The sequence below is a fragment of the Littorina saxatilis genome, linkage group LG12, assembly GCF_037325665.1.
Source record: "Littorina saxatilis isolate snail1 linkage group LG12, US_GU_Lsax_2.0, whole genome shotgun sequence".
Taxonomy (NCBI): Eukaryota; Metazoa; Mollusca; class Gastropoda; order Littorinimorpha; family Littorinidae; genus Littorina; species Littorina saxatilis.
This window is the reverse complement of record NC_090256.1, coordinates 25,248,028-25,267,528: the sequence shown is the minus strand read 5'-3', so window position 1 is coordinate 25,267,528 and position 19,501 is coordinate 25,248,028. Positions and strand designations below refer to the sequence as shown.

General features: G+C 39.9%; 1 long non-coding RNA gene across 1 annotated transcript; it reads left to right on the top strand.

The window, feature by feature from the left end:
• Positions 1–306: 306 nt before the first annotated feature.
• LOC138981605 (uncharacterized) lies at positions 307–10,255 on the top strand. The gene is made up of 2 exons (XR_011460668.1): positions 307–443; positions 5,139–10,255. It is a non-coding gene; the product is annotated as an uncharacterized lncRNA (long non-coding RNA).
• Positions 10,256–19,501: the final 9,246 nt, after the last annotated feature.

Sequence of the window (19,501 nt, the reverse complement as noted above, 5' to 3'; positions counted from 1 at the left end):
TTTGTCGAAGCGCCCAGATTGAAGAAGCTTAAAAATTGAACCTGGATCTCTCCGAATGCCTCGTGTAATCTTTTATGTCAAAGCAAGGAAATGTCACTGGTGTGGTGTTTACGTTCTTAAAATTCTTCAGAGTGTTCAAAGAAGGACGCTTGTTTCGGTATTGGAGGCAGTGAAAAATCAGGTCCTTGTCAGACAAGACCTCTTTACACATGCAATGTAGAGTGAATGGTATTGTTATGACATGAGTGGTATGTCACGTTAGTGTAATAAGTTGTATTCTTACACGCTCCACAAAGGCACAGAGTACGGGGAGCCATCCAGCGGGTTGATCCTGGTGGAGTAGCTGTCAGAGCTTTGGCGTTGAGGCCCACGAGACGTCGTCTGTACCAAGTATCAGGACCAAACGCTCTCTGGCATCTAGACGGATACCACAAGTTGATATCGTGAGTACAGCTACAAATACATACACTGGGCACAAAAAAATCCTTTTTCAAAATTTGGTGAATGTTGAGTGTGTCCGGTGGTGGGGAGGATGTTGGGGGTTGTGCCAGTTTGAACATGGAATTTGAGTGGATTGATACAGGTGGCATAAGGAATTCTCTTAAACATTATTTTATGACGCTGGAATCTTTCTTTTAAGACCTACATAACCCTGAGATAATAAGGTCTTATAATGGGGGTAAACTTACAGAGGTTATGAGCAGAATATCTTAGAGAACAGCATACCTGCCAATTGCTACGATTTTGGCGCAGCATGCTCCGATTTTGCAGGAATTGCTACGCTGCTACTCTAAGCCCTGAGCCGCTACGCTAAAAAAAAAAAAAAATGACAAGCGTGCAAAATGTTCACTTATTGCTTGACAATCAACAATGAACATTGCATAACTAGTCGAGTACCGATGGCTGGGAACCACTCCGTTATGACTCGATATTGTCCACGTGACTTGCTTAGCAAATCGTGAATTTTATTGCAAGCATTCGCATTTCCGGTGACTCTATGCGCCAATTGTGAATTTGATTAGAATATGCAATGCACTTGTTAAGTTGTAAGCTGTGCACAGTGACGGTGTTAGAAGTGGAAACTGGAGGGAGACAGGATAAAAACGGGGAAACGTAAGGGTGGTGAAGATTATGGTGCAAGTTCCACGCCGATGCGGGCAAATCATTTTCAACGATTTTTGCCGAAGAATTCGACAGACTTTGCGTGCATAGGTAATAATACCTGCTATTCCGACTTGGTTGTGTGACAGACGTTTTCTTCCACACGAGATTACGTTGATTGTCTAAATCTACTTTTTGACGGAAGTGACCGAACAACTGTGAATGACGTCTCGGTATATGGGAATGACGTCACAGTCATCGTCACAGTCTGTATCTTTTGAAGCATCGCATTCTTCATGACGTCTTTCTGTGTCTGCATCCGCAAAATGTTTGTTCATTCCGGAATCTTTGTCATCTATGTTCAGAACTCTGTCCTTATAGTGTCAGACAAACAGGCCTCCTGAGCGAACCACTTTGCAAGGGAAGTTAAATTCGCGTATGGAAACAGTACTGTCGTCTGGGGTGCCGTTTTCAGTATTCTGAGCGTTGAAGAATTTGTAAAGAGAAGAAACGATAACAGCAGGAGAAATAAAAGTCGTGTGTGCATTTTATGTTTTTTTGGAGTGACGATTTTGAGTTTGAATCCGTTCTTGCCATGCTCCTAAAGCGTGTAACATACAATCTTGCATACGTTTGCGTTAGTAGTGGCAAAGAAGGAAAGCGTGTGACATTGAACTATGTTTAGACGGTTGTAATGTCGTAGAGCTCTCAGAATCTTACAAACGTTTTTGATGGCATTTTAAATGCGGGCTTGCGATTCAAATTTAAGATTATGCTAGTGCTACGCTTATAAACACCAATTGCAACTCTGACATTGGGTGAAAGTTCCAAAATGCTACTCTTTGGGCTTCACAGGGGTTGGCAGCTATGAAACAGGGTCTTGAAAATGTCTTGTTTGGGATCGTAAAAGGAAGGGCGTCTTCTAAGGGGTAGGTGGGTAACGAAGGTGAGTCGTGTGCAAGTATTTGCTTTTCTTTTCTTTTTATTTTGTCATTTTCTGGATATGTAATGAAAGACTGGTCCATTGATGATTTCCCCACGGAATACAAAACATATTCTGGTTATACCTTACCATTTCTACTGGGTGGTTATTTAAATTTTAACAATAAACACCCCTTCAAGTTAACAGAGAAATAAGCAGAGGGGGGAATACTTTTCGGTGAATACCAAGCTACCTAGTCCTAACAAATAACCACCCAGCAACCAGTCTGAATCCTCGATAGCTCATAGGTTGAGAAACCACACTGTGTGGTCACTGCTTGGTGACTGAAAAGTTCTGAATGCTCAAATATTCGAAAGAGGAAAGAGCTCATACATACTGCATTTACACTATTCATTTCAGGTTTCAACACACAGAATCCAATATAAGATCCATAAGTTTGGTTGTTTTCTAAATCAAAATCTACGTTGTACCAGACACAAGGTCTCAAGGCAAGTAACTCTCATATTTTGTGTAGAAAATAGAGTTGTTCCCATTTTGCATTTGTACAAATAAAAAGACAGTAATCTGTAGGTCAATTATATTTCACTTCATAAATAGAACTTTTTTTCCCGAGATACTTAAACATGAAAAGAACGCAAAAATATTTGCCTTATCGTCTTAGCAGAACAACTATGTACTTTATTTTATTCGAAATTAAATTAACTGCTATAAAGAGTTTGCAGAATTGCGCAATTTTCACAGAACTCTTCAACCATGGATTAATCACATGCTTGTGCAGGTAGACTGGCTGAGTGAATAATACTTGATCAAAATAATTATGTGTGCTGTGGGCAGGCTGTCTGTCTGTCCAAGGACAAACAAGTCGCGTAAGGCGAAAATACAATATTTAGTCAAGTAGCTGTCGAACTCACAGAATGAAACTGAACGCAACGCAACGCAGCAAGACCGTATACTCGTAGCATCGTCACTCCACCGCCCGTGGCAAAGGCAGTGCCCGTGGAATTGACAAGAAGAGCGGGGTATTCGTTGCGCTGAGAAGGGTAGCACGCTTTTCTGTACCTCTCTTCGTTTTAAACTTTCTGAGCGTGTTTTTAATCCAAACATATCATATCGATATATTTTTGGAATCAGGAACCGACAAGGAATAAGATGAAAGTGTTTTTAAATTGATTTCGAAAAAAAAATTTGATAATAATTTTTATATATTTAATTTTCAGAGCTTGTTTTTAATCCGAATAGAACATATTTATATGTTTTTGGAATCAGCAAATGATGGAGAATAAGATAACGTAAATTTGGATCGTTTTATAAATTTTTATTTTTTTTTACAATTTCAGATTTTTAATGACCAAAGTCATTAATTAATTTTAAGCCACCAAGCTGAAATGCAATACCGAAGTCCGGGCTTCGTCGAAGATTACTTGACCAAAATTTCAAACCAATTTGGTTGAAAAAATGAGGGCGTGACAGTGCCGCCTCAACTTTCACGAAAAGCCGGATATGACGTCATCACAGACATTTATCAAAAAAATGGAAAAAAAAAACGTTCGGGGATTTCATACCCAGGAACTCTCATGTCAAATTCATAAAGATCGGTCCAGTAGTTTAGTCCGAATCGCTCTACACACACACACACAGACACACAGACACACGCACATACACCACGACCCTCGTTTCGATTCCCCTCGATGTTAAAATATTTAGTCAAAACTTGACTAAATATAAAAATGTAACGTTGAGCTGTTATCTCAGAAGTTTATACAGCTAGACCTCTGAAACTTTGCACACTTTTAGGGTTTGATGATTTCACGAAGTGACCCCAGTTTCGTTGACCCTCATCAAATTTTGGGGTCACAGCGGGGTCATGTTCGTTTAATAAAAACTTAACGTTGATGTTATCTCAGATGTGTTTTTAGCTAGAGCTTTAATAGTACGCACACTTCTAGGTTTTGATAATCTACCAACTTGACATAAGGTTGTGGGCGGGGATGTAGCTCAGTCGGTAGCGCGCTAGATTTGTATCCAGTTGCCTGCTGTCAGCGTGAGTTCGTCCCCACGTTCGGCGGGAGATTTATTTCTCGGAGTCAACTTTGTGTGCAGACTCTCCTCGGTGTCCGAACACCCCCGTGTGTACACACAAGCACAAGACCAAGTGCGCACGAAAAAGATCCTGTAATCCATGTCAGAGTTCGGTGGGTTATAGAAACAAGAAAATACCCAGCATGCTTCATCCGAAAGCGGCGTATGGCTGCCTAAATGGTGGGGTAAAAACGGTCATACACGTAAAATTCCACTCGTGCAAACCACGAGTGCACGTGGGAGTTTCAGCCCACGAACGCATAAGAAGAAGAAGAAGACATAAGGTTGATTGACCTTCGTCACAGCCCACTTCGTCAACATCACGGGCCAAAGAATCTAGACACAGCCATCGTCGAACGCTGAAGAAGAAGAAGATTGACCTTCGTCAAGTTTTGGGGTCACAGGGGGTCATGTTCGAATCAAAATATCTTAACATTGATGTTATCTCAGGTGTTTTTGAAGCTTGAGCTTTGAAACTTTGAACACTTGAAGGATTTGATAATCTACCTACGTGACCCTAGTTTGGTTGATCCCTGTCACATTTTGGGGTCACAGTGGGGTCAAGTTTGTAAAAGCTTTACATTGCGGTTTTCTCAGTTATTTTTATTAAATTTCACTGAATTGTATGTGTTATTAACCAGCAGACATTACCAAAATTTTGCTTATTTTTATCAAATTTTAGAGTCCCAGCAGTTAGTGGAATCCTCCTTTTAAGACCTACAAGACCCTTAAGGCTTATGGACATGACGAAGAAAAGTCATATAAAGCAATTGCTTTTCTTGATTTATTTCTTTGCAAAATTGAAGAAAGGTGGATTAAATGGGTTACACACCTTTTCTCAATGATATATATTAAAAATAATGGTCTTGATTCTCGGTCATGAAAAAGCACTTTGACCATTACTTTTTAATATTTACTGAGCATGTTACCTGTACTTATTTCCCAATAACTCTTTAATCAGAATTTGTGTGGTGAAATCACATATGGAAACGGATCTCTGTTTGTTATATTGCAGGTGGAAAATGGTGATTCATGGGGCAATCGATGGCTTTAGCCGGGCCACTACCTTCCTCCATGCCACCGAAACAACAGGTCAGAGACCGTTCGGGATCTGTTTTTGGGTGGAACCCAACGCTTTGGACTCCCGTCAAGAGTCCGCATGGACCATGGTGGCGAGAATCTGGATGTCGTCGCCCTCATGAACGAACACAGGGGAGAAGGGAGAGGCAGTGCGATGCAAGGCCGCAGTGACCATAACCAAAGGATCGAGCGTCTCTGGCTCGACGTCTGGAAAGATGTGGTGAACCCTTACCATGACCTGTTTACTGCTATGGGAACACCACAGGCAGAAGGTGGTCTGGGGATACTGAACATGGACAATCCCATTCACTTGTGGGCCCTCCACTATGTTTTTCTGCCCAGGCTGAACCGGTCCCTACAGTGGTTTGTGGAACAGAAGAACCACCAACCCCTGAGGACAGAGCGCAACAGAACTCCCCTGCAGCTCTTCTTCAGGGGGATGCTGGAGAGACGAGCCAGCACATCCACAGCAGTACAGGACTTCTGGAAAGGGAGAAGCCTTCAATCGATAATCGAGGACCATCCTTTGCCAGACAGTCGTTAGGATGTGCCTGCCACGGCTTGCCCCCTCTCTGAGGAACAGCTCGTGCAACTAACGGAGCGCATTGACCCTCGGAGTGGGCCACCCACCGATCAACATGGTCAGATGTTGTTCTCCAGTTCGTTGCCAACATGCTCGAGTAAAAAAAAAGTTAGCTTGTGGACACCCCAAACCTGAAGTGTATAGCAGACCTGTGAACCCATACGATTTTGCCATATTTTGTACGCTTGATTGTCCAGACTACAAGCAGATTGGTCAGTGGAATCACAAGAAAAATTCATTGTCTACTTTTATTTACAAGCGCAGGGTTCGACACTAGCGGGGGCGGGGGGCGGAACGCCCCAGAGTTTTGTGTTCCGCCCCAATTATTGCCGAAGCTTGGGGCCCACTCCGCCCCAGGATAAATTCCAACAATGACAAACCGAAATTTCTAATGCCAGAGCCAATCACTAAAAATCGCCAGTCATAGTCGTCACTGAAATTTGCGTTACGATCAATGCCGCAGTCAAGAAGAAAAAAAACCCATTGAAATCGTCGAAGGACAATGCCGCAAGGGAAATAACTCCCAAATTGCGCTCTTTAGCGTGAGAGATAAGTATCGCCTTCAAATGCCAAACGCAAAATGTGGCGACACATCCCTGGTGTAAAAAGACCTGGAAATGAAGATGAAGAACAGGGTGGAGAGAAACGAAAAAAGGAGACCGATGCAGCCAAAAGCGTGAAGCTCTGTCGTAATTTCAATGTCAAATGGTTGAAAGAATTACCCTGGCTTCAGTACGATGAAGAAAAACAAACAATGCATTGCCGCACGTGAATAATGAGAGTGGGCCCCAGATTTTTGTTTTCCGCCCCAGCAATTTCCATCTCTGGGGCCAGTGTGGCCCCAGGCCAAATAAGTTAGTGTCGACCCCTGAAGCGCATTCCAAAGCCGATCCAGTGTTTTGACACATGATTACTGCTTTTGTCAATGAAAGAAGCATTCGTTTTAAATTGTAAACTTATTAGGCTACTTGCCCTATCCGCGCCAGCCACGTAATCGTGCAATAAATCTGCAATATCTTGCATGGCGTTGGGAGGTGTGCCTCAATTTGCGGGTTTGCTTTGAGACCTCAGAGTAAGGATGTGTCTGGGTGCAGACACTTCGCCTTCAAAAAAGTTAATTTGCACTGAGCAGCATTGGGCTGCAACAATGAAAGCCTCAAAAACAATCATAAAGTTTGTTCAAAGTACCAAGCATGGTAGAAGGTATAAGCAACTGTTTTTTTCAAATTGGTTTAAATCTGCGCTCTAATTCTAAACCAATCTTTGTAAAGTGCAAAGTCATTCAAATAAAGCGAAATTATGTCCGCTGTGTATTTTATTATTTTTAAACACAGGTACTGCACCACAAAAACAATATTGCTAAAAAAAATATAAAAAAATACGTACACTTTGTGAAAGAAAGTTGCAAAGAAAGTTTTACACAATGATTTGCCATTAGGTTACCTGTTTAATTGCACCAAATTTCTTTTGATGTATCTATAGTATAGATTTATAAGGTTGAAAATTGCTGAAAGTTTTTAAAACAGACTATTGTTTTTGAAAAAGACCTTAGTGTATTTTTAGGTTTATTGATGCTAGATATATTTATATATATATATATATATATATATGGCTTGCCCAATCCAACGTATAAAGGAACTCATTGTTATTCAGCCATTAACCTTCGCCGGCACTCGTTATCGACTACACACGAACGCATTCGTGGGGCCAAGCAGACCCATGCTTCTCAAAGAAGGAAAAATGTGCATATCCTTCCGTGGCACTCGTGGGGCCGTGCAGACCCATGCTTCTCAAAGAAAGAAAAATATGCATATCCTTCCGTGGCACTCGTGGGTCCGTGCGGACACAGAAGGGTGTTTGATGCAAATATCTCTTAAACGAGTTGGAATTTTTTAATGAGCTTTTAGAAATGCCTCAGACACCTAAAAAGCTATCATCTCCTAAAAGCTCATTAAATTTCAGTGATAATTAATTAATTAATTAATGGTCAAATTTAGACTACACACGGTATTTGGTAAAATATTATGGGTCTGCATGGCCCCACGAGTGCCACGGAAGGGTTTGCACAATTGTCCTTCTTTGAGAAGTATGGGTCCGCATGGACCCACGAGTGCCTCGGAAGGGTATACACGCTTTTCCTTCTTTGAGAAGTATGGGTCCGCACGTCCCCACGAATGCTTCCGTGTGTAGTCTAAATTTGACCATTAATTAATTAATTAATTAATTAATTATCACTGAAATTTAATGAGCTTTTAGGAGATGAAAGCTTTGTAGGTGTCTGAGGCATTTCTAAAAGCTCATTAAAAAATTCCAACTCGTTTAAGAGATATTTGCAATTAAACACCCTTCTGGGTCCGCACGGACCCACGAGTGCCTCGGAAGGGTATACACGCTTTTCCTTCTTTGAGAAGTATGGGTCCGCACGTCCCCACGAATGCTTCCGTGTGTAGTCTAAATTTGACCATTAATTAATTAATTAATTATCACTGAAATTTAATGAGCTTTTAGGAGATGATAGCTTGTTAGGTGTCTGAGGCATTTCTAAAAGCTCATTAAAAAATTCCAACTCGTTTAAAAGATATTTGCAATCAAACACCCTTCTGGGTCCGCACGGACCCACGAGTGCCGGCGAAGGTTAAAGACATTTTCCGAATTACAATGGTTTAATAGCCAACTTGCACAATACCCCTTTTGAACAGCTCTCTGGTGCGAAAGATAAGGAAGGTTCACTTCCCTACGGGCAAACGTTTTGCTCTCACAAGCACTGGTGTTCTCTGGCTTGTGTAAAAAAACCAAAATAAAATCTCAATCGCCTTACTTTTGTATACAGGACATGCTTGGGTACTTTGAACGAACTAAAGGATTATTCTTGCGGCTATTATTGCCGCAGCCAATAAACCTTTAACGACTTTGTGTGTGTCTGTGTGTGAATGCTCTGATTTGTTTTGCTATTGTGTATTGCCGTGAGCTCCGGCGAGAAGGGGTGATTAATTTATGTTCATTATTATTATGTCTCACTGTGTTTTCACAGCTGTACAGAACAGTGAAAGGGATACTCGTTCAAACTTTGGTATGATGCCATGAGCGCCATAGTTTAACTAGAGTCAAATCAGTTATTTTTCTTTTTATATTCAATGGTGCCTCATTCACCCATATTCATCAGAACATAAGCTATTTGCAACGTTCATTGAAGGTCAAGGTCACTTTAAGTTACCTATCAAACCTCATAGTGGTGTTTATTGTTTATGGTTAGTGTTTTCCCCTGGAGCAATTTTTTGATTAGTGCTTTTGTGAACAAGAAACAATTAACAAGTGGCTGCTTTTGTGAACAAGAAACAATTAACAAGTGGCTCTATCCCATCTCCCCCCCACCCCTTCCACGTCGCGATATAACCTTCGTGGTTGAAAACACCAAATAAAGAAAGAAAGTGTTTTAAACATTTTCAGTTCTCCATTTAGTTTGGTGAAGTAGTGTAGAGCATTTTTTGAACATCAATAATCATGTATGAATTTATTGCATGTTTGTTGCTAGAATATTAATCATTCTTCTGCTGAAAGTAAACATTGTGGTGAGTCGCATAGGTACCCCCCGCGGGTTTGGGGGAAGAATTTACCCGATGCTCCCCAGCATGTCGTAAGAGGCGACTAACTGATTCTGTTTCTCCTTTTACCCTTGTTAAGTGTTTCTTGTATAGAATATAGTCAATTTTTGTAAAGATTTTACTCAAGCAGTATGTAAGAAATGTTATGTCCTTTGTACTGGAAACTTGCATTCTCCCAGTAAGGTAATATATTGTACTACGTTGCAAGCCCCTGGAGCAAATTTTTGATTAAGTGCTTTTGTGAACAAGAAACAAGTGACAAGTGGCTCTATCCCATCTCCCCCCTTCCCCCGTCGCGATATAACCTTCGTGGTTGAAAACAATGTTAAACACCAAATCAAAGGTGAGTTTTAGATACTAAAATGTGCCAACAATTTTAACAGCACACCTGAGTCCCCTTTTTACTTTAGTTGCAAGATCAGTACATGTTCTATCACGGAATTTTGTTTTGTTTTTGTAATTATGTGTATTTAGAGATTTTTCAAACCAAACTATTAATCTTTGAGCTCAGATGTCCTACTTTTTGACGAATTGGTATGTTTATTCAAGGTAAGCTAGACGAATCATTTGTATCAGGAAACTAAATGAAATTCTGATTTTATGTGAAAAATTGAATCAGTATCACAACAATTTCAAAAATTATTCATATTATGTGCTGGTTAATGACTATTAAATTTGCAAGCCAAAGCTCTGTTTGCATTCTGAATTTTGCATGTAAATGTCCCATTTCAAAGATCACCTATATATTTAGGTGTGTGTGTAGTCTTTTTAAGAACATCAATTATATACATTTATTGGATCTTGATTGCTTGAATGTGTATGACACATAATTCTTGTGTATGAATAAATGTGTATGACAAGTTTGAATATTGGATAATACAAATTGTTTGTATGGATTTTGATTCCTGTATGGTGAGGCAATGAACATGTGCGAGTGAGATGTCTATGATGGACAGCAAAATGTAGTTATGGATTCATGGCTGCTAGTCTCATTTCCAGTCATATTAAAAAAAACAAGTTGTTTTTACAAAAACACAAAACATAACTCAAGTTGTCTGCCACAAATACAATTAATTTTAATCAAACAAGTGTCATGCAGAAAATCATCACAAAATGGAATGCATACTTTATGTTTATCACATCATAAGACACACTGGTAATACTTGGCAGGTGAGAGTTAACCCATCACACAATGGAATGAATATTTTTATCCCATCATAAGACTGGTATTACTTGGCAGTTGCGAGTTCATCCATCACAAAGTGGAATGAATACTTTAATTTTATCACATCATAAAGAATACATCGGTTCTACTTGGCAGGTGACAGCTGAACAGTTAGCAAAACAGTCACTATTTAATACTGGTTACAGAGACGAGGAATTGAGGCTGAAATTTATAAACTAAACAAGAAAGCTGAAATTGTGTGAGCCGTTTGTTCGTTCATGGGCTGAAACTCCCACGGCTTTTACGTGTATGACCGTTTTTACCCCGCCATTTAGGCAGCCATACGCCGCTTTTGGAGGAAGCATGCTGGGTATTTTCGTGTTTCTATAACCCACCGAACTCTGACATGGATTACAGGATCTTTTTCGTGCGCACTTGGTCTTGTGCTTGCGTGTACACACGGGGGTGTTCGGACACCGAGGAGAGTCTGCACACAAAGTTGACTGTGAGCAATAATAAATCTCTCGCCGAACGTGGGGACGAACTCGCGCTGACAGCGGCCAACAGGACTGAGCTACATCCCCGCCCTTGTGTGAACAGTGACCTTCACTACAGAGGAGTGTAAAACTATAAAAGGAAAAGCAGTAGACAACGCCAGTTTTGGTTAGTTTGGTAAAACATAAAAACAGACTATCGTTACACAGGGCACGAATATCACATTATCATAACTGTTACAAACGCTTTTGAGTTTATTAATTTGTATACCATTATGAGACAGTATAACAAAGTTGTTAGCGTGCAATTGATTTGTTTGTATCCGGTTTATGGTGTATATTGCCAAGTTTTGTATGGGACACTAACGCTAGTCCGAGTGCTTTTGATATTTTGCTGGCAACGTGTTATTCGTGTAGTAGGGGGGTTGAACCATTTATTCTGTACATTAGGTAACTGATACCTGATATGATGTGACTTGATCAATAGTCGAGAGAAATACAATGATTTACATGTTTTCCATGGACAGCGTTACACGGAACACGAAAAGCAGGCAACATAACGACAAACAATGGTGCAAAAAAACAAATAAGAACAGAACACACTCTTGAAACACAACGGCAATTTAAATAATGCAAAACACAAACATTAAATCTTCGAAAGTCTCTCTCTTGCATTTAATAGCAAGTAAGAAATGATGTACGGTACAGGCACCCAAAATAAAGCTTATTTTACTGAGAGAAAAAACACACACACACCTTGTCTTAATAATTTTAATATTTCAAAGTTCAACGTTAAACACCCCCCCTCCCCCCCTGCAAAAAGCAAAGAAAACAATCAAAACAAAAACAAGGTATGTAAAGGAGTATAGGAAACCGGTTAAATCAGGGTCATGTTTTTTTTTTCCTTTGCAGCATGACCTCAAATAATTCAGTTTGAATACATTTATGAATTCTCTTCAAATTGCAGAACAAACATTTTTTCGCAGGGTGTGTACAGATAGAAACACCAACACCTACGGCTACCAAGCAAAAATAATGCGAAACACAAACATCAAATCTTCGAAAGTCTCTCTCTTGCATTTAATAGCAAGTAAGAAATGATGTACGGTACAGGCACCTAACATAAAGCTTATTTTACGGAGAGAAAAAAACCACACACACCTTGTCTTAATAATTTTAAGATTTCAAAGTTCAACGTTAACACACCCCCCCCCCCCCCCCCCCAGGGTGTGTACAGATAGAAACACCAACAGCTACGGCTACCAAGCAGAAACTAAACGCACCATTGAAGGAAAGTTTTTACAATAAATAAAATCCACCCCCTTCAAGAACAGCCTGGGACAGCTTCTGCCTCAGTTCTTGACGTGTCGGGCAGACACCTGCATTCTGAGGGCACAAGTTGACACTCTGGGGAGTGGCTTTTCGGGTGTGTCCACAAACACCACGGTCAGAGGACTCTGGTACCCTCCTGGTACTGTGGACCGGCTCCCAGACATGAAAAACACGAAATCTGAGATGGTGGTTTCTCCGCACTTTCCATCTGAAACAAGACAAAAAAGAAATTCTGAAATAAAGGAAACATCATCCCGCTTTCTTTATAAGCATACAAGTACCAGGACTCAAAAGAGAGGGAATTATTGCATGCTTGTGTTCATTTGTAGAAGCGTAGAAATGTTAAGCATGCTTTGCGACACAGAATGAAATGCTATTTTGAAAGCGTAACTTTTCTTGAGACTTTTTTTGAGCTGCTTGACGTTCAGTTTGATATGTGAAGGCAAACGAGATTCATTTTCCCAAATCTTTGGAGCTTTCAGGGGTAAAACCATGTGTTTATCATTTGCTGCTTTACATACAAGTTATTCTCCTGGGCCGTTTCCCATTTTGTGACATGTATTTTCAGTCCTTAAAACATGTATTAAATGGCAACTTGAATGTATACTCTCCCAAAAAAGAAACTTGACACAGGTAAACATTGATGTTTTTCAAATATATAATATATGTTAGAGGAAAGCACCAAAATTCAGTTTGAAGTTTGTCGGTTACATTGTTGCTAACAACTAACCCATAAAAAGAACATAATTGAACCAAGACTTTACTGGGTGGTCGCCCTTTTATTGAATTGCAAAAATTCTCGTCTGCACAAAAATCATGTGCATGGAGAGTATCGAGAGTATACATATTTTCTTTAGAAATAATTTTTTTTCCAGTAATACTCCAGGTTGTTAATGATGCAGACTTGCAACAAAACAATATAGAATATATATATATTATTTTCTTGGTAGTGTTAGCAGTATTCAAATTCATGTCACAACTTCCGGTTTCCATGTTATGAAGGTGCTTTACTTTAAAACCTTTGTATTTTTACTGAACACTAAGACAAACAAAATGTGCAAGTATTTGTTATTCTATCTCTGCAGGCCAAGGATATTTATGAAACTAGTATTTGTGAATGAAATTAATTTGTACAGCTTAAATGTCTCAAGTTAAATTTAATAAAAAGTCTACTTTATAACATGGTTTTCCCTGGTACACAGCTCTGGAGATTAAAGCTGTGGTCTATTTATGACTTTCCTGGGCTACGAGGTTGAAAAATAGGGATACAATCATGTACAGAATTCTGTACAGCAAACGCTACCAGAAACCCCACCTATACGGCGTGTATGACCTTGAGAGCTTCAGTCAACGCTTGAATTTTTCAGGGATAACAGCCGGTTTGCTCTCTCAAGACTGATCATATTTTATCTTCAAGAGAGATCAAGGGGAAAAAATAAACGCCCCGGCGAAGATTCGAACTCTCGACCTCTCGACTTCGTGTCTCATGTCCTAACCACTAGGCTACTGCACCAATTGAGAAAATGAAGGAAAAACATTGATATGAATTCATGTTATGTTATTCTTGAAGCAGCATGATTTATATCTCTATCCGCCCATTGTTCAGAAGTTTGTTTGTTTGTTTGTTTGTTTGTTTGCTTAACGCCCAGCCGACCACGAAGGGCCATATCAGGGCGGAGCTGCTTTGACATATAACGTGCGCCACACACAAGACAGAAGTCGCAGCACAGGCTTCATGTCTCACCCAGTCACATTATTCTGACACCGGACCAACCAGTCCTAGCACTAACCCCATAATGCCAGACGCCAGGCGGAGCAACCACTAGATTGCCAATTTTAAAGTCTTAGGTATGACCCGGCCGGGGTTCGAACCCACGACCTCCCGATCACGGGGCGGACGCCTTACCACTAGGCCAACCGTGCCGGTTGTTCAGAAGTGAATACATGTATAACTATTTCTTAGATGTCTGGTTTCAACTGGCTTTGGAGAGATTCAATTACTGTTCTTGTCATTTTCTTGCATGTTGTAAATAGAGATATCGCAGCTATTTGCATGGCGCGAATGTCGTGTAGCATGACGGTGTAAACATGTACTGCGATTCTGTAAAACATGTTTGCAAATAAAGGCAAATTTTAATGTCAATTTTTACGTTTTTGCAACGCATAAATGATAATTCAAGCGTAAAATGATATAAAATTATCAATTTTTTATCTTTGACAATACTGGTGAAGTGGCCTAGCGGTTAAGACATCGGCCCCGACATTTCGAGGCCCCGATGCCTTGAGTTCGAATCCCTGCCAAGTCGTTTATTTTTTCTGCTCGATCCTTCTTGACAACAAATATGCTCAGCTCTGCGAGAGCAAACCGGATGTTACCACTGCAAAATTCAAGCGTTGACTGAAGCTCTCAAGGTCATACACGCCGTATAGGTGGGGTTTCGGGTAGTGTTTGCTGTACAGAAATCTGTACATGATTTTGTCCCTATTTTTCAACCTCGTAGCCCCGGAAAGTCATAAATAGACCACAGCTTTAACCCATATCAATCAAGGTTTGTTATGAGCCAAACGGCTTTCCATATGAGATTATATACGTACCACTGCCGCCGCCACCAAATAATCATAATATACACTTTACAACGGATTACACACACACATTACACACACACACACACACACAGATAATAAGGTAATCTTGAACTTTAGCGTGACGAAAATGCACCGAAAATGGTGTACGTTGTCAACCATGGGACATCATCTACACGAAAGAGTTGTCTCCCTTGTCTGGTCACACAGATAATTCCTTCTTTGATGGGTCAAATGCATTCGTACAGTTCATCATCGGAGTTCATTCCGTAACTTCAAAGGGATCTAAAATGACTTGTTATGATTACAAGTACAGGTTCTACAAATTTGGAGACTTAAATGCTTCTGAATTAAGAGCTATGAATTTAACACGCTAAAGTTCAAGATTACCGATAACACAATATAGCAGCTAGTCTCTCGCACCGAATTTCAATATTTTGCATCTTTGGTCAAAAACGCGCACACGGCACAGCCACAGGCCTCCCTTCAAGTTCAACTTCTGGATGTGGATGCCCCACTGACTCGGTGTAGATCGTCACAAGAACCGAATTCGTCTGATAAAACAATTAACTTACGATGCTGTGCGAGCTTGGGCAACAGCGTTAAACTGCACTCGCAAACCTTCCAAAACATCACTCAGGGACATTTGCCACCCCCGCCATCTTGAGCTGTTCAGTCTGTCAAAAGGCGCCAAAGCGAGGCGATGAAGACGCGTATAAGCTTAGTGTTTTTCATGTGGATTCCCAGTCCAAGTTTTTAAGTCGCTTAACCACGTGACTAATAACTGATTAATACAGGTGTATTTATTATTAAATACAGGTGTATTTAATTTTAAATACAGGTGTATTTATTTTTAAATACAGGTGTAATTATTTTTAAATACAGGTGTATTTATTTTTAAATACAGGTGTATTTATTATTAAATACAGGTGTATTTATTTTTAAATACAGGTGTATTTATTTTTAAATACAGGTGTATTTATCATTAATTACACCTGTATTTTATAATAAATACAGGTGTATTTAATAATAAATACACCTGTATTTAATAATAAGTACACCTGTATTTAAAAATAAATACACCTGTATTTAATAATAATTACACCTGTATTTAAAAATAAATACACCTGTAATTTATAATAAATACACCTGTATTTAATTAAAAAAATACACCTGTAATTAATAAAAAAATGCACCTGTAATTAATAATGATACTTATTGTATACGTTTAAGAAATAAATACAGCTGTATTTATCATTAAATACAGGTGTATTTATTTTAAATTACAGCTGTAATAGTTATGAGCCAAACGGCTTTCCATACGTAACCACTACCCCGCTCGCGCGCTCTGCAGTGAGCGGTGGACCACGAGTATACGGTCTTGCTGCGTTGCGTTGCGTTCAGTTTCATTCTGTGAGTTCGACAGCTACTTGACTAAATATTGTATTTTCGCCTTACGCGACTTGTATCATTCTATTGTGATTTAGTTGAATATATTTCTTATCTAGTAAATAAGGAAACCATCGTCATCTTTTTGCATTTTTGGCTGATCGTGCCTGCTGCAGCCTTGAACTCTGCGTGATTTTTTTATATTTAGTCAAGTTTTGACTAAATATTTTAACATCGAGGGGGAATCGAAACGAGGGTATGGTGTATGTGTGTCTGTCTGTCTGTCTGTCTGTCTGTCTGTCTGTCTGTGCGTGTGTGTGTGTGTGTGTGTGTAGAGCGATTCAGACTAAACTACTGGACCGATCTTTATGAAATTTGACATGAGAGTTCCTGGGTATGAAATCCCCGAACGTTTTTTTCATTTTTTTGATAAATGTCTTTGATGACGTCATATCCGGCTTTTCGTGAAAGTTGAGGCGGCACTGTCACGCCCTCATTTTTCAACCAAATTGGTTGAAATTTTGGTCAAGTAATCTTCGACGAAGCCCGGGGTTCGGTATTGCATTTCAGCTTGGTGGCTTAAAAATTAATTAATGACTTTGGTCATTAAAAATCTGAAAATTGTAAAAAAAAATAAAAATTTATAAAACGATCCAAATTTACGTTTATCTTATTCTCCATCATTTGCTGATTCAAAAAACATATAAATATGTTATATTCGGATTAAAAACAAGCTCTGAAAATTAAATATATAAAAATTATTATCAAAATTTTTTTTTCGAAATCGTTTTAAAAACACTTTCATCTTATTCCTTGTCGGTTCCTGATTCCAAAAACATATAGATATGATATGTTTGGATTAAAAACACGCTCAGAAAGTTAAAACGAAGAGAGGTACAGAAAAGCGTGCTATGCAGCATAGCGTAACCACTACCCCGCTCTTCTTGTCAATTTCACTGCCTATGCCGTGAGCGATGGACCACGAGTATACGGTCTTGCTGCGTTGCATTGCGTTCAGTTTCATTCTGTGAGTTCGACAGCTACTTGACTAAATATTGTATTTTCGCCTTACGCGACTTGTTTTCTTTTTCATTCTTCTAAGGACAGTGACGCTGTTGATTCTACCAGAGCTGTGAAACGTTTGTATCCCCGAGATTGTGAATTACTTAATTGACAGCTTCCTTTCAGTACTCGCTCCGCTGGGGCCTCTACCCTATGCATAGTTTATACTACAGGCGCATGAAACTATGGTCAAAAGTGTGTGCGTGTGCGTGTGTGTGTGTGCGTTTGTGTGTGTGTGTATGTGTGAGTATGTGTGTGTGTGATTGGAGGTACAGATGGTTGCCTTCTATCTATTTCCCAGCTATTTCATAATGACGTGAAAGGCATAGGAGGGGGTAACTACCCCACCCCCCCTCCGCGCCCCCCCCCCCCTCCGCGCCCCCTTCCATTTAAAGCAGTGTCATGTGTCTGTGCCTTAAAGATACTTTCCTTCTCGTGCAAGCGATAACGTAAAACACCGAATGTCTGTCCAGACTATTACATGGAATCAGAGCATCCTTCCCCTTAGACACATACCAACATTCAAAATCCTGCAGTGTGTTTCCTGTGCAGAGAAGGAATTATTTGATGACATAATTTGTGACCCTCCACCACGGAATGGGTCGCATGTCACCTTTGCATGATTTTCATATTTGTACATTTTCCTAAAGAATGTTTTTTATGCTCTATGCAGTGGTGAAACCCGTTTTAGAAAAGAGCGAAAACATGTTTGAGTTATAAGCCTGTGACTAAGGTGACCCTCACACTGTTACCAGACACTCCCCGGACTTATATTAAGCCTAGCGCAGAACCGCGCGAGGTGACATGCGACTCATTTCGTGGTGGAGGGTCACATATTAAGCCTAGCGCAGAACCGCGCGAGGTGACATGCGACTCATTTCGTGGTGGAGGGTCACATATTAAGCCTAGCGCAGAACCGCGCGAGGTGACATGCGACTCATTTCGTGGTGGAGGGTCACATATTAACTTCACCATAGTGTCATTGTGCATAAATCAATTCAAGAAAAAGACATTCCCTTTTGCACAGAAGGCTGTGGATTGTTGGTATGTGTCCAGATGGAATGATGCGCTGAATCATCCTATGCTAAAGCGTGGTCACATCTGTGCTGTTTAAAAGATGCGTTCCACGGGAAGGAATACACGACCTAAGTTTGAAGTCTCCCGCCTTTTTTGTCCTTTTAGGCACAATGACAAGTGATCATCTTACAAGTAGAGTGATCCATCCGTGGTACACAGTACGTTCTCCACGCTAAGGAGCGGTGTGGGTAAAACCCGCCACAATTCGGTAGGCTTACACGCGTTAGTTTGCGACCGACTTGGGAACTGAGGCTTTCTGTGAACATTTTGTAGCTTCTGAGTGAAAAACTGCGAAGAAAGACAAGAAGAAGAAACAAGTCACGTAAGGCGAAAATACTACATTTAGTCAAGCTGTGGAACTCACAGAATGAAACTGAACGCATTGCCTTTTTGAACAATGACCGTAGTCTGCTGCTCGTGCAAAACGCAGTGGAACTGACGAGCCTGTTTAGCGCGGTAGTGGTTTCGCTGTGCTGCATAGCATGCTTTACTGCACCTCTCTTCGTTTGAACTTTCTGAGCGTGTTTTTAATCCAAACATATCATATCTATATGTTTTTGGAATCAGGAAGCGACAAGGAATAAGATGAAATTGTTTTTAAATCGAGTTTGGAAATTTAATTTTGATCATAATCTTTATATTTTTAATTTTCAGAGCTTGTTTTGTTTTTGGAATCAGAAAACGATGAGAAATAAGATGAACGTAAATTTGGATCGTTTTATACATTTTTAATGACAATTTTCAGATTTTGAATGACCAAAGTCATTAATTAATTTTTAAGCCACCAAGCTGAAATGCAATGCTAAAGTCCGGCCTTCGTCGAAGATTGCTTTACAAAAATTTCAATCAATTTGATTAAAAAATGAGGGTGTGACAGTGCCGCCTCAACTTTTACAAAAAGCCGGATATGACGTCATCAAAGACATTTATTGAATAAATGAAAAAAACGTCTGGGGATATCATGCCCAGGAACTCTCATGTCAAATTTCATCAAGATCGGTTTAGTAGTTT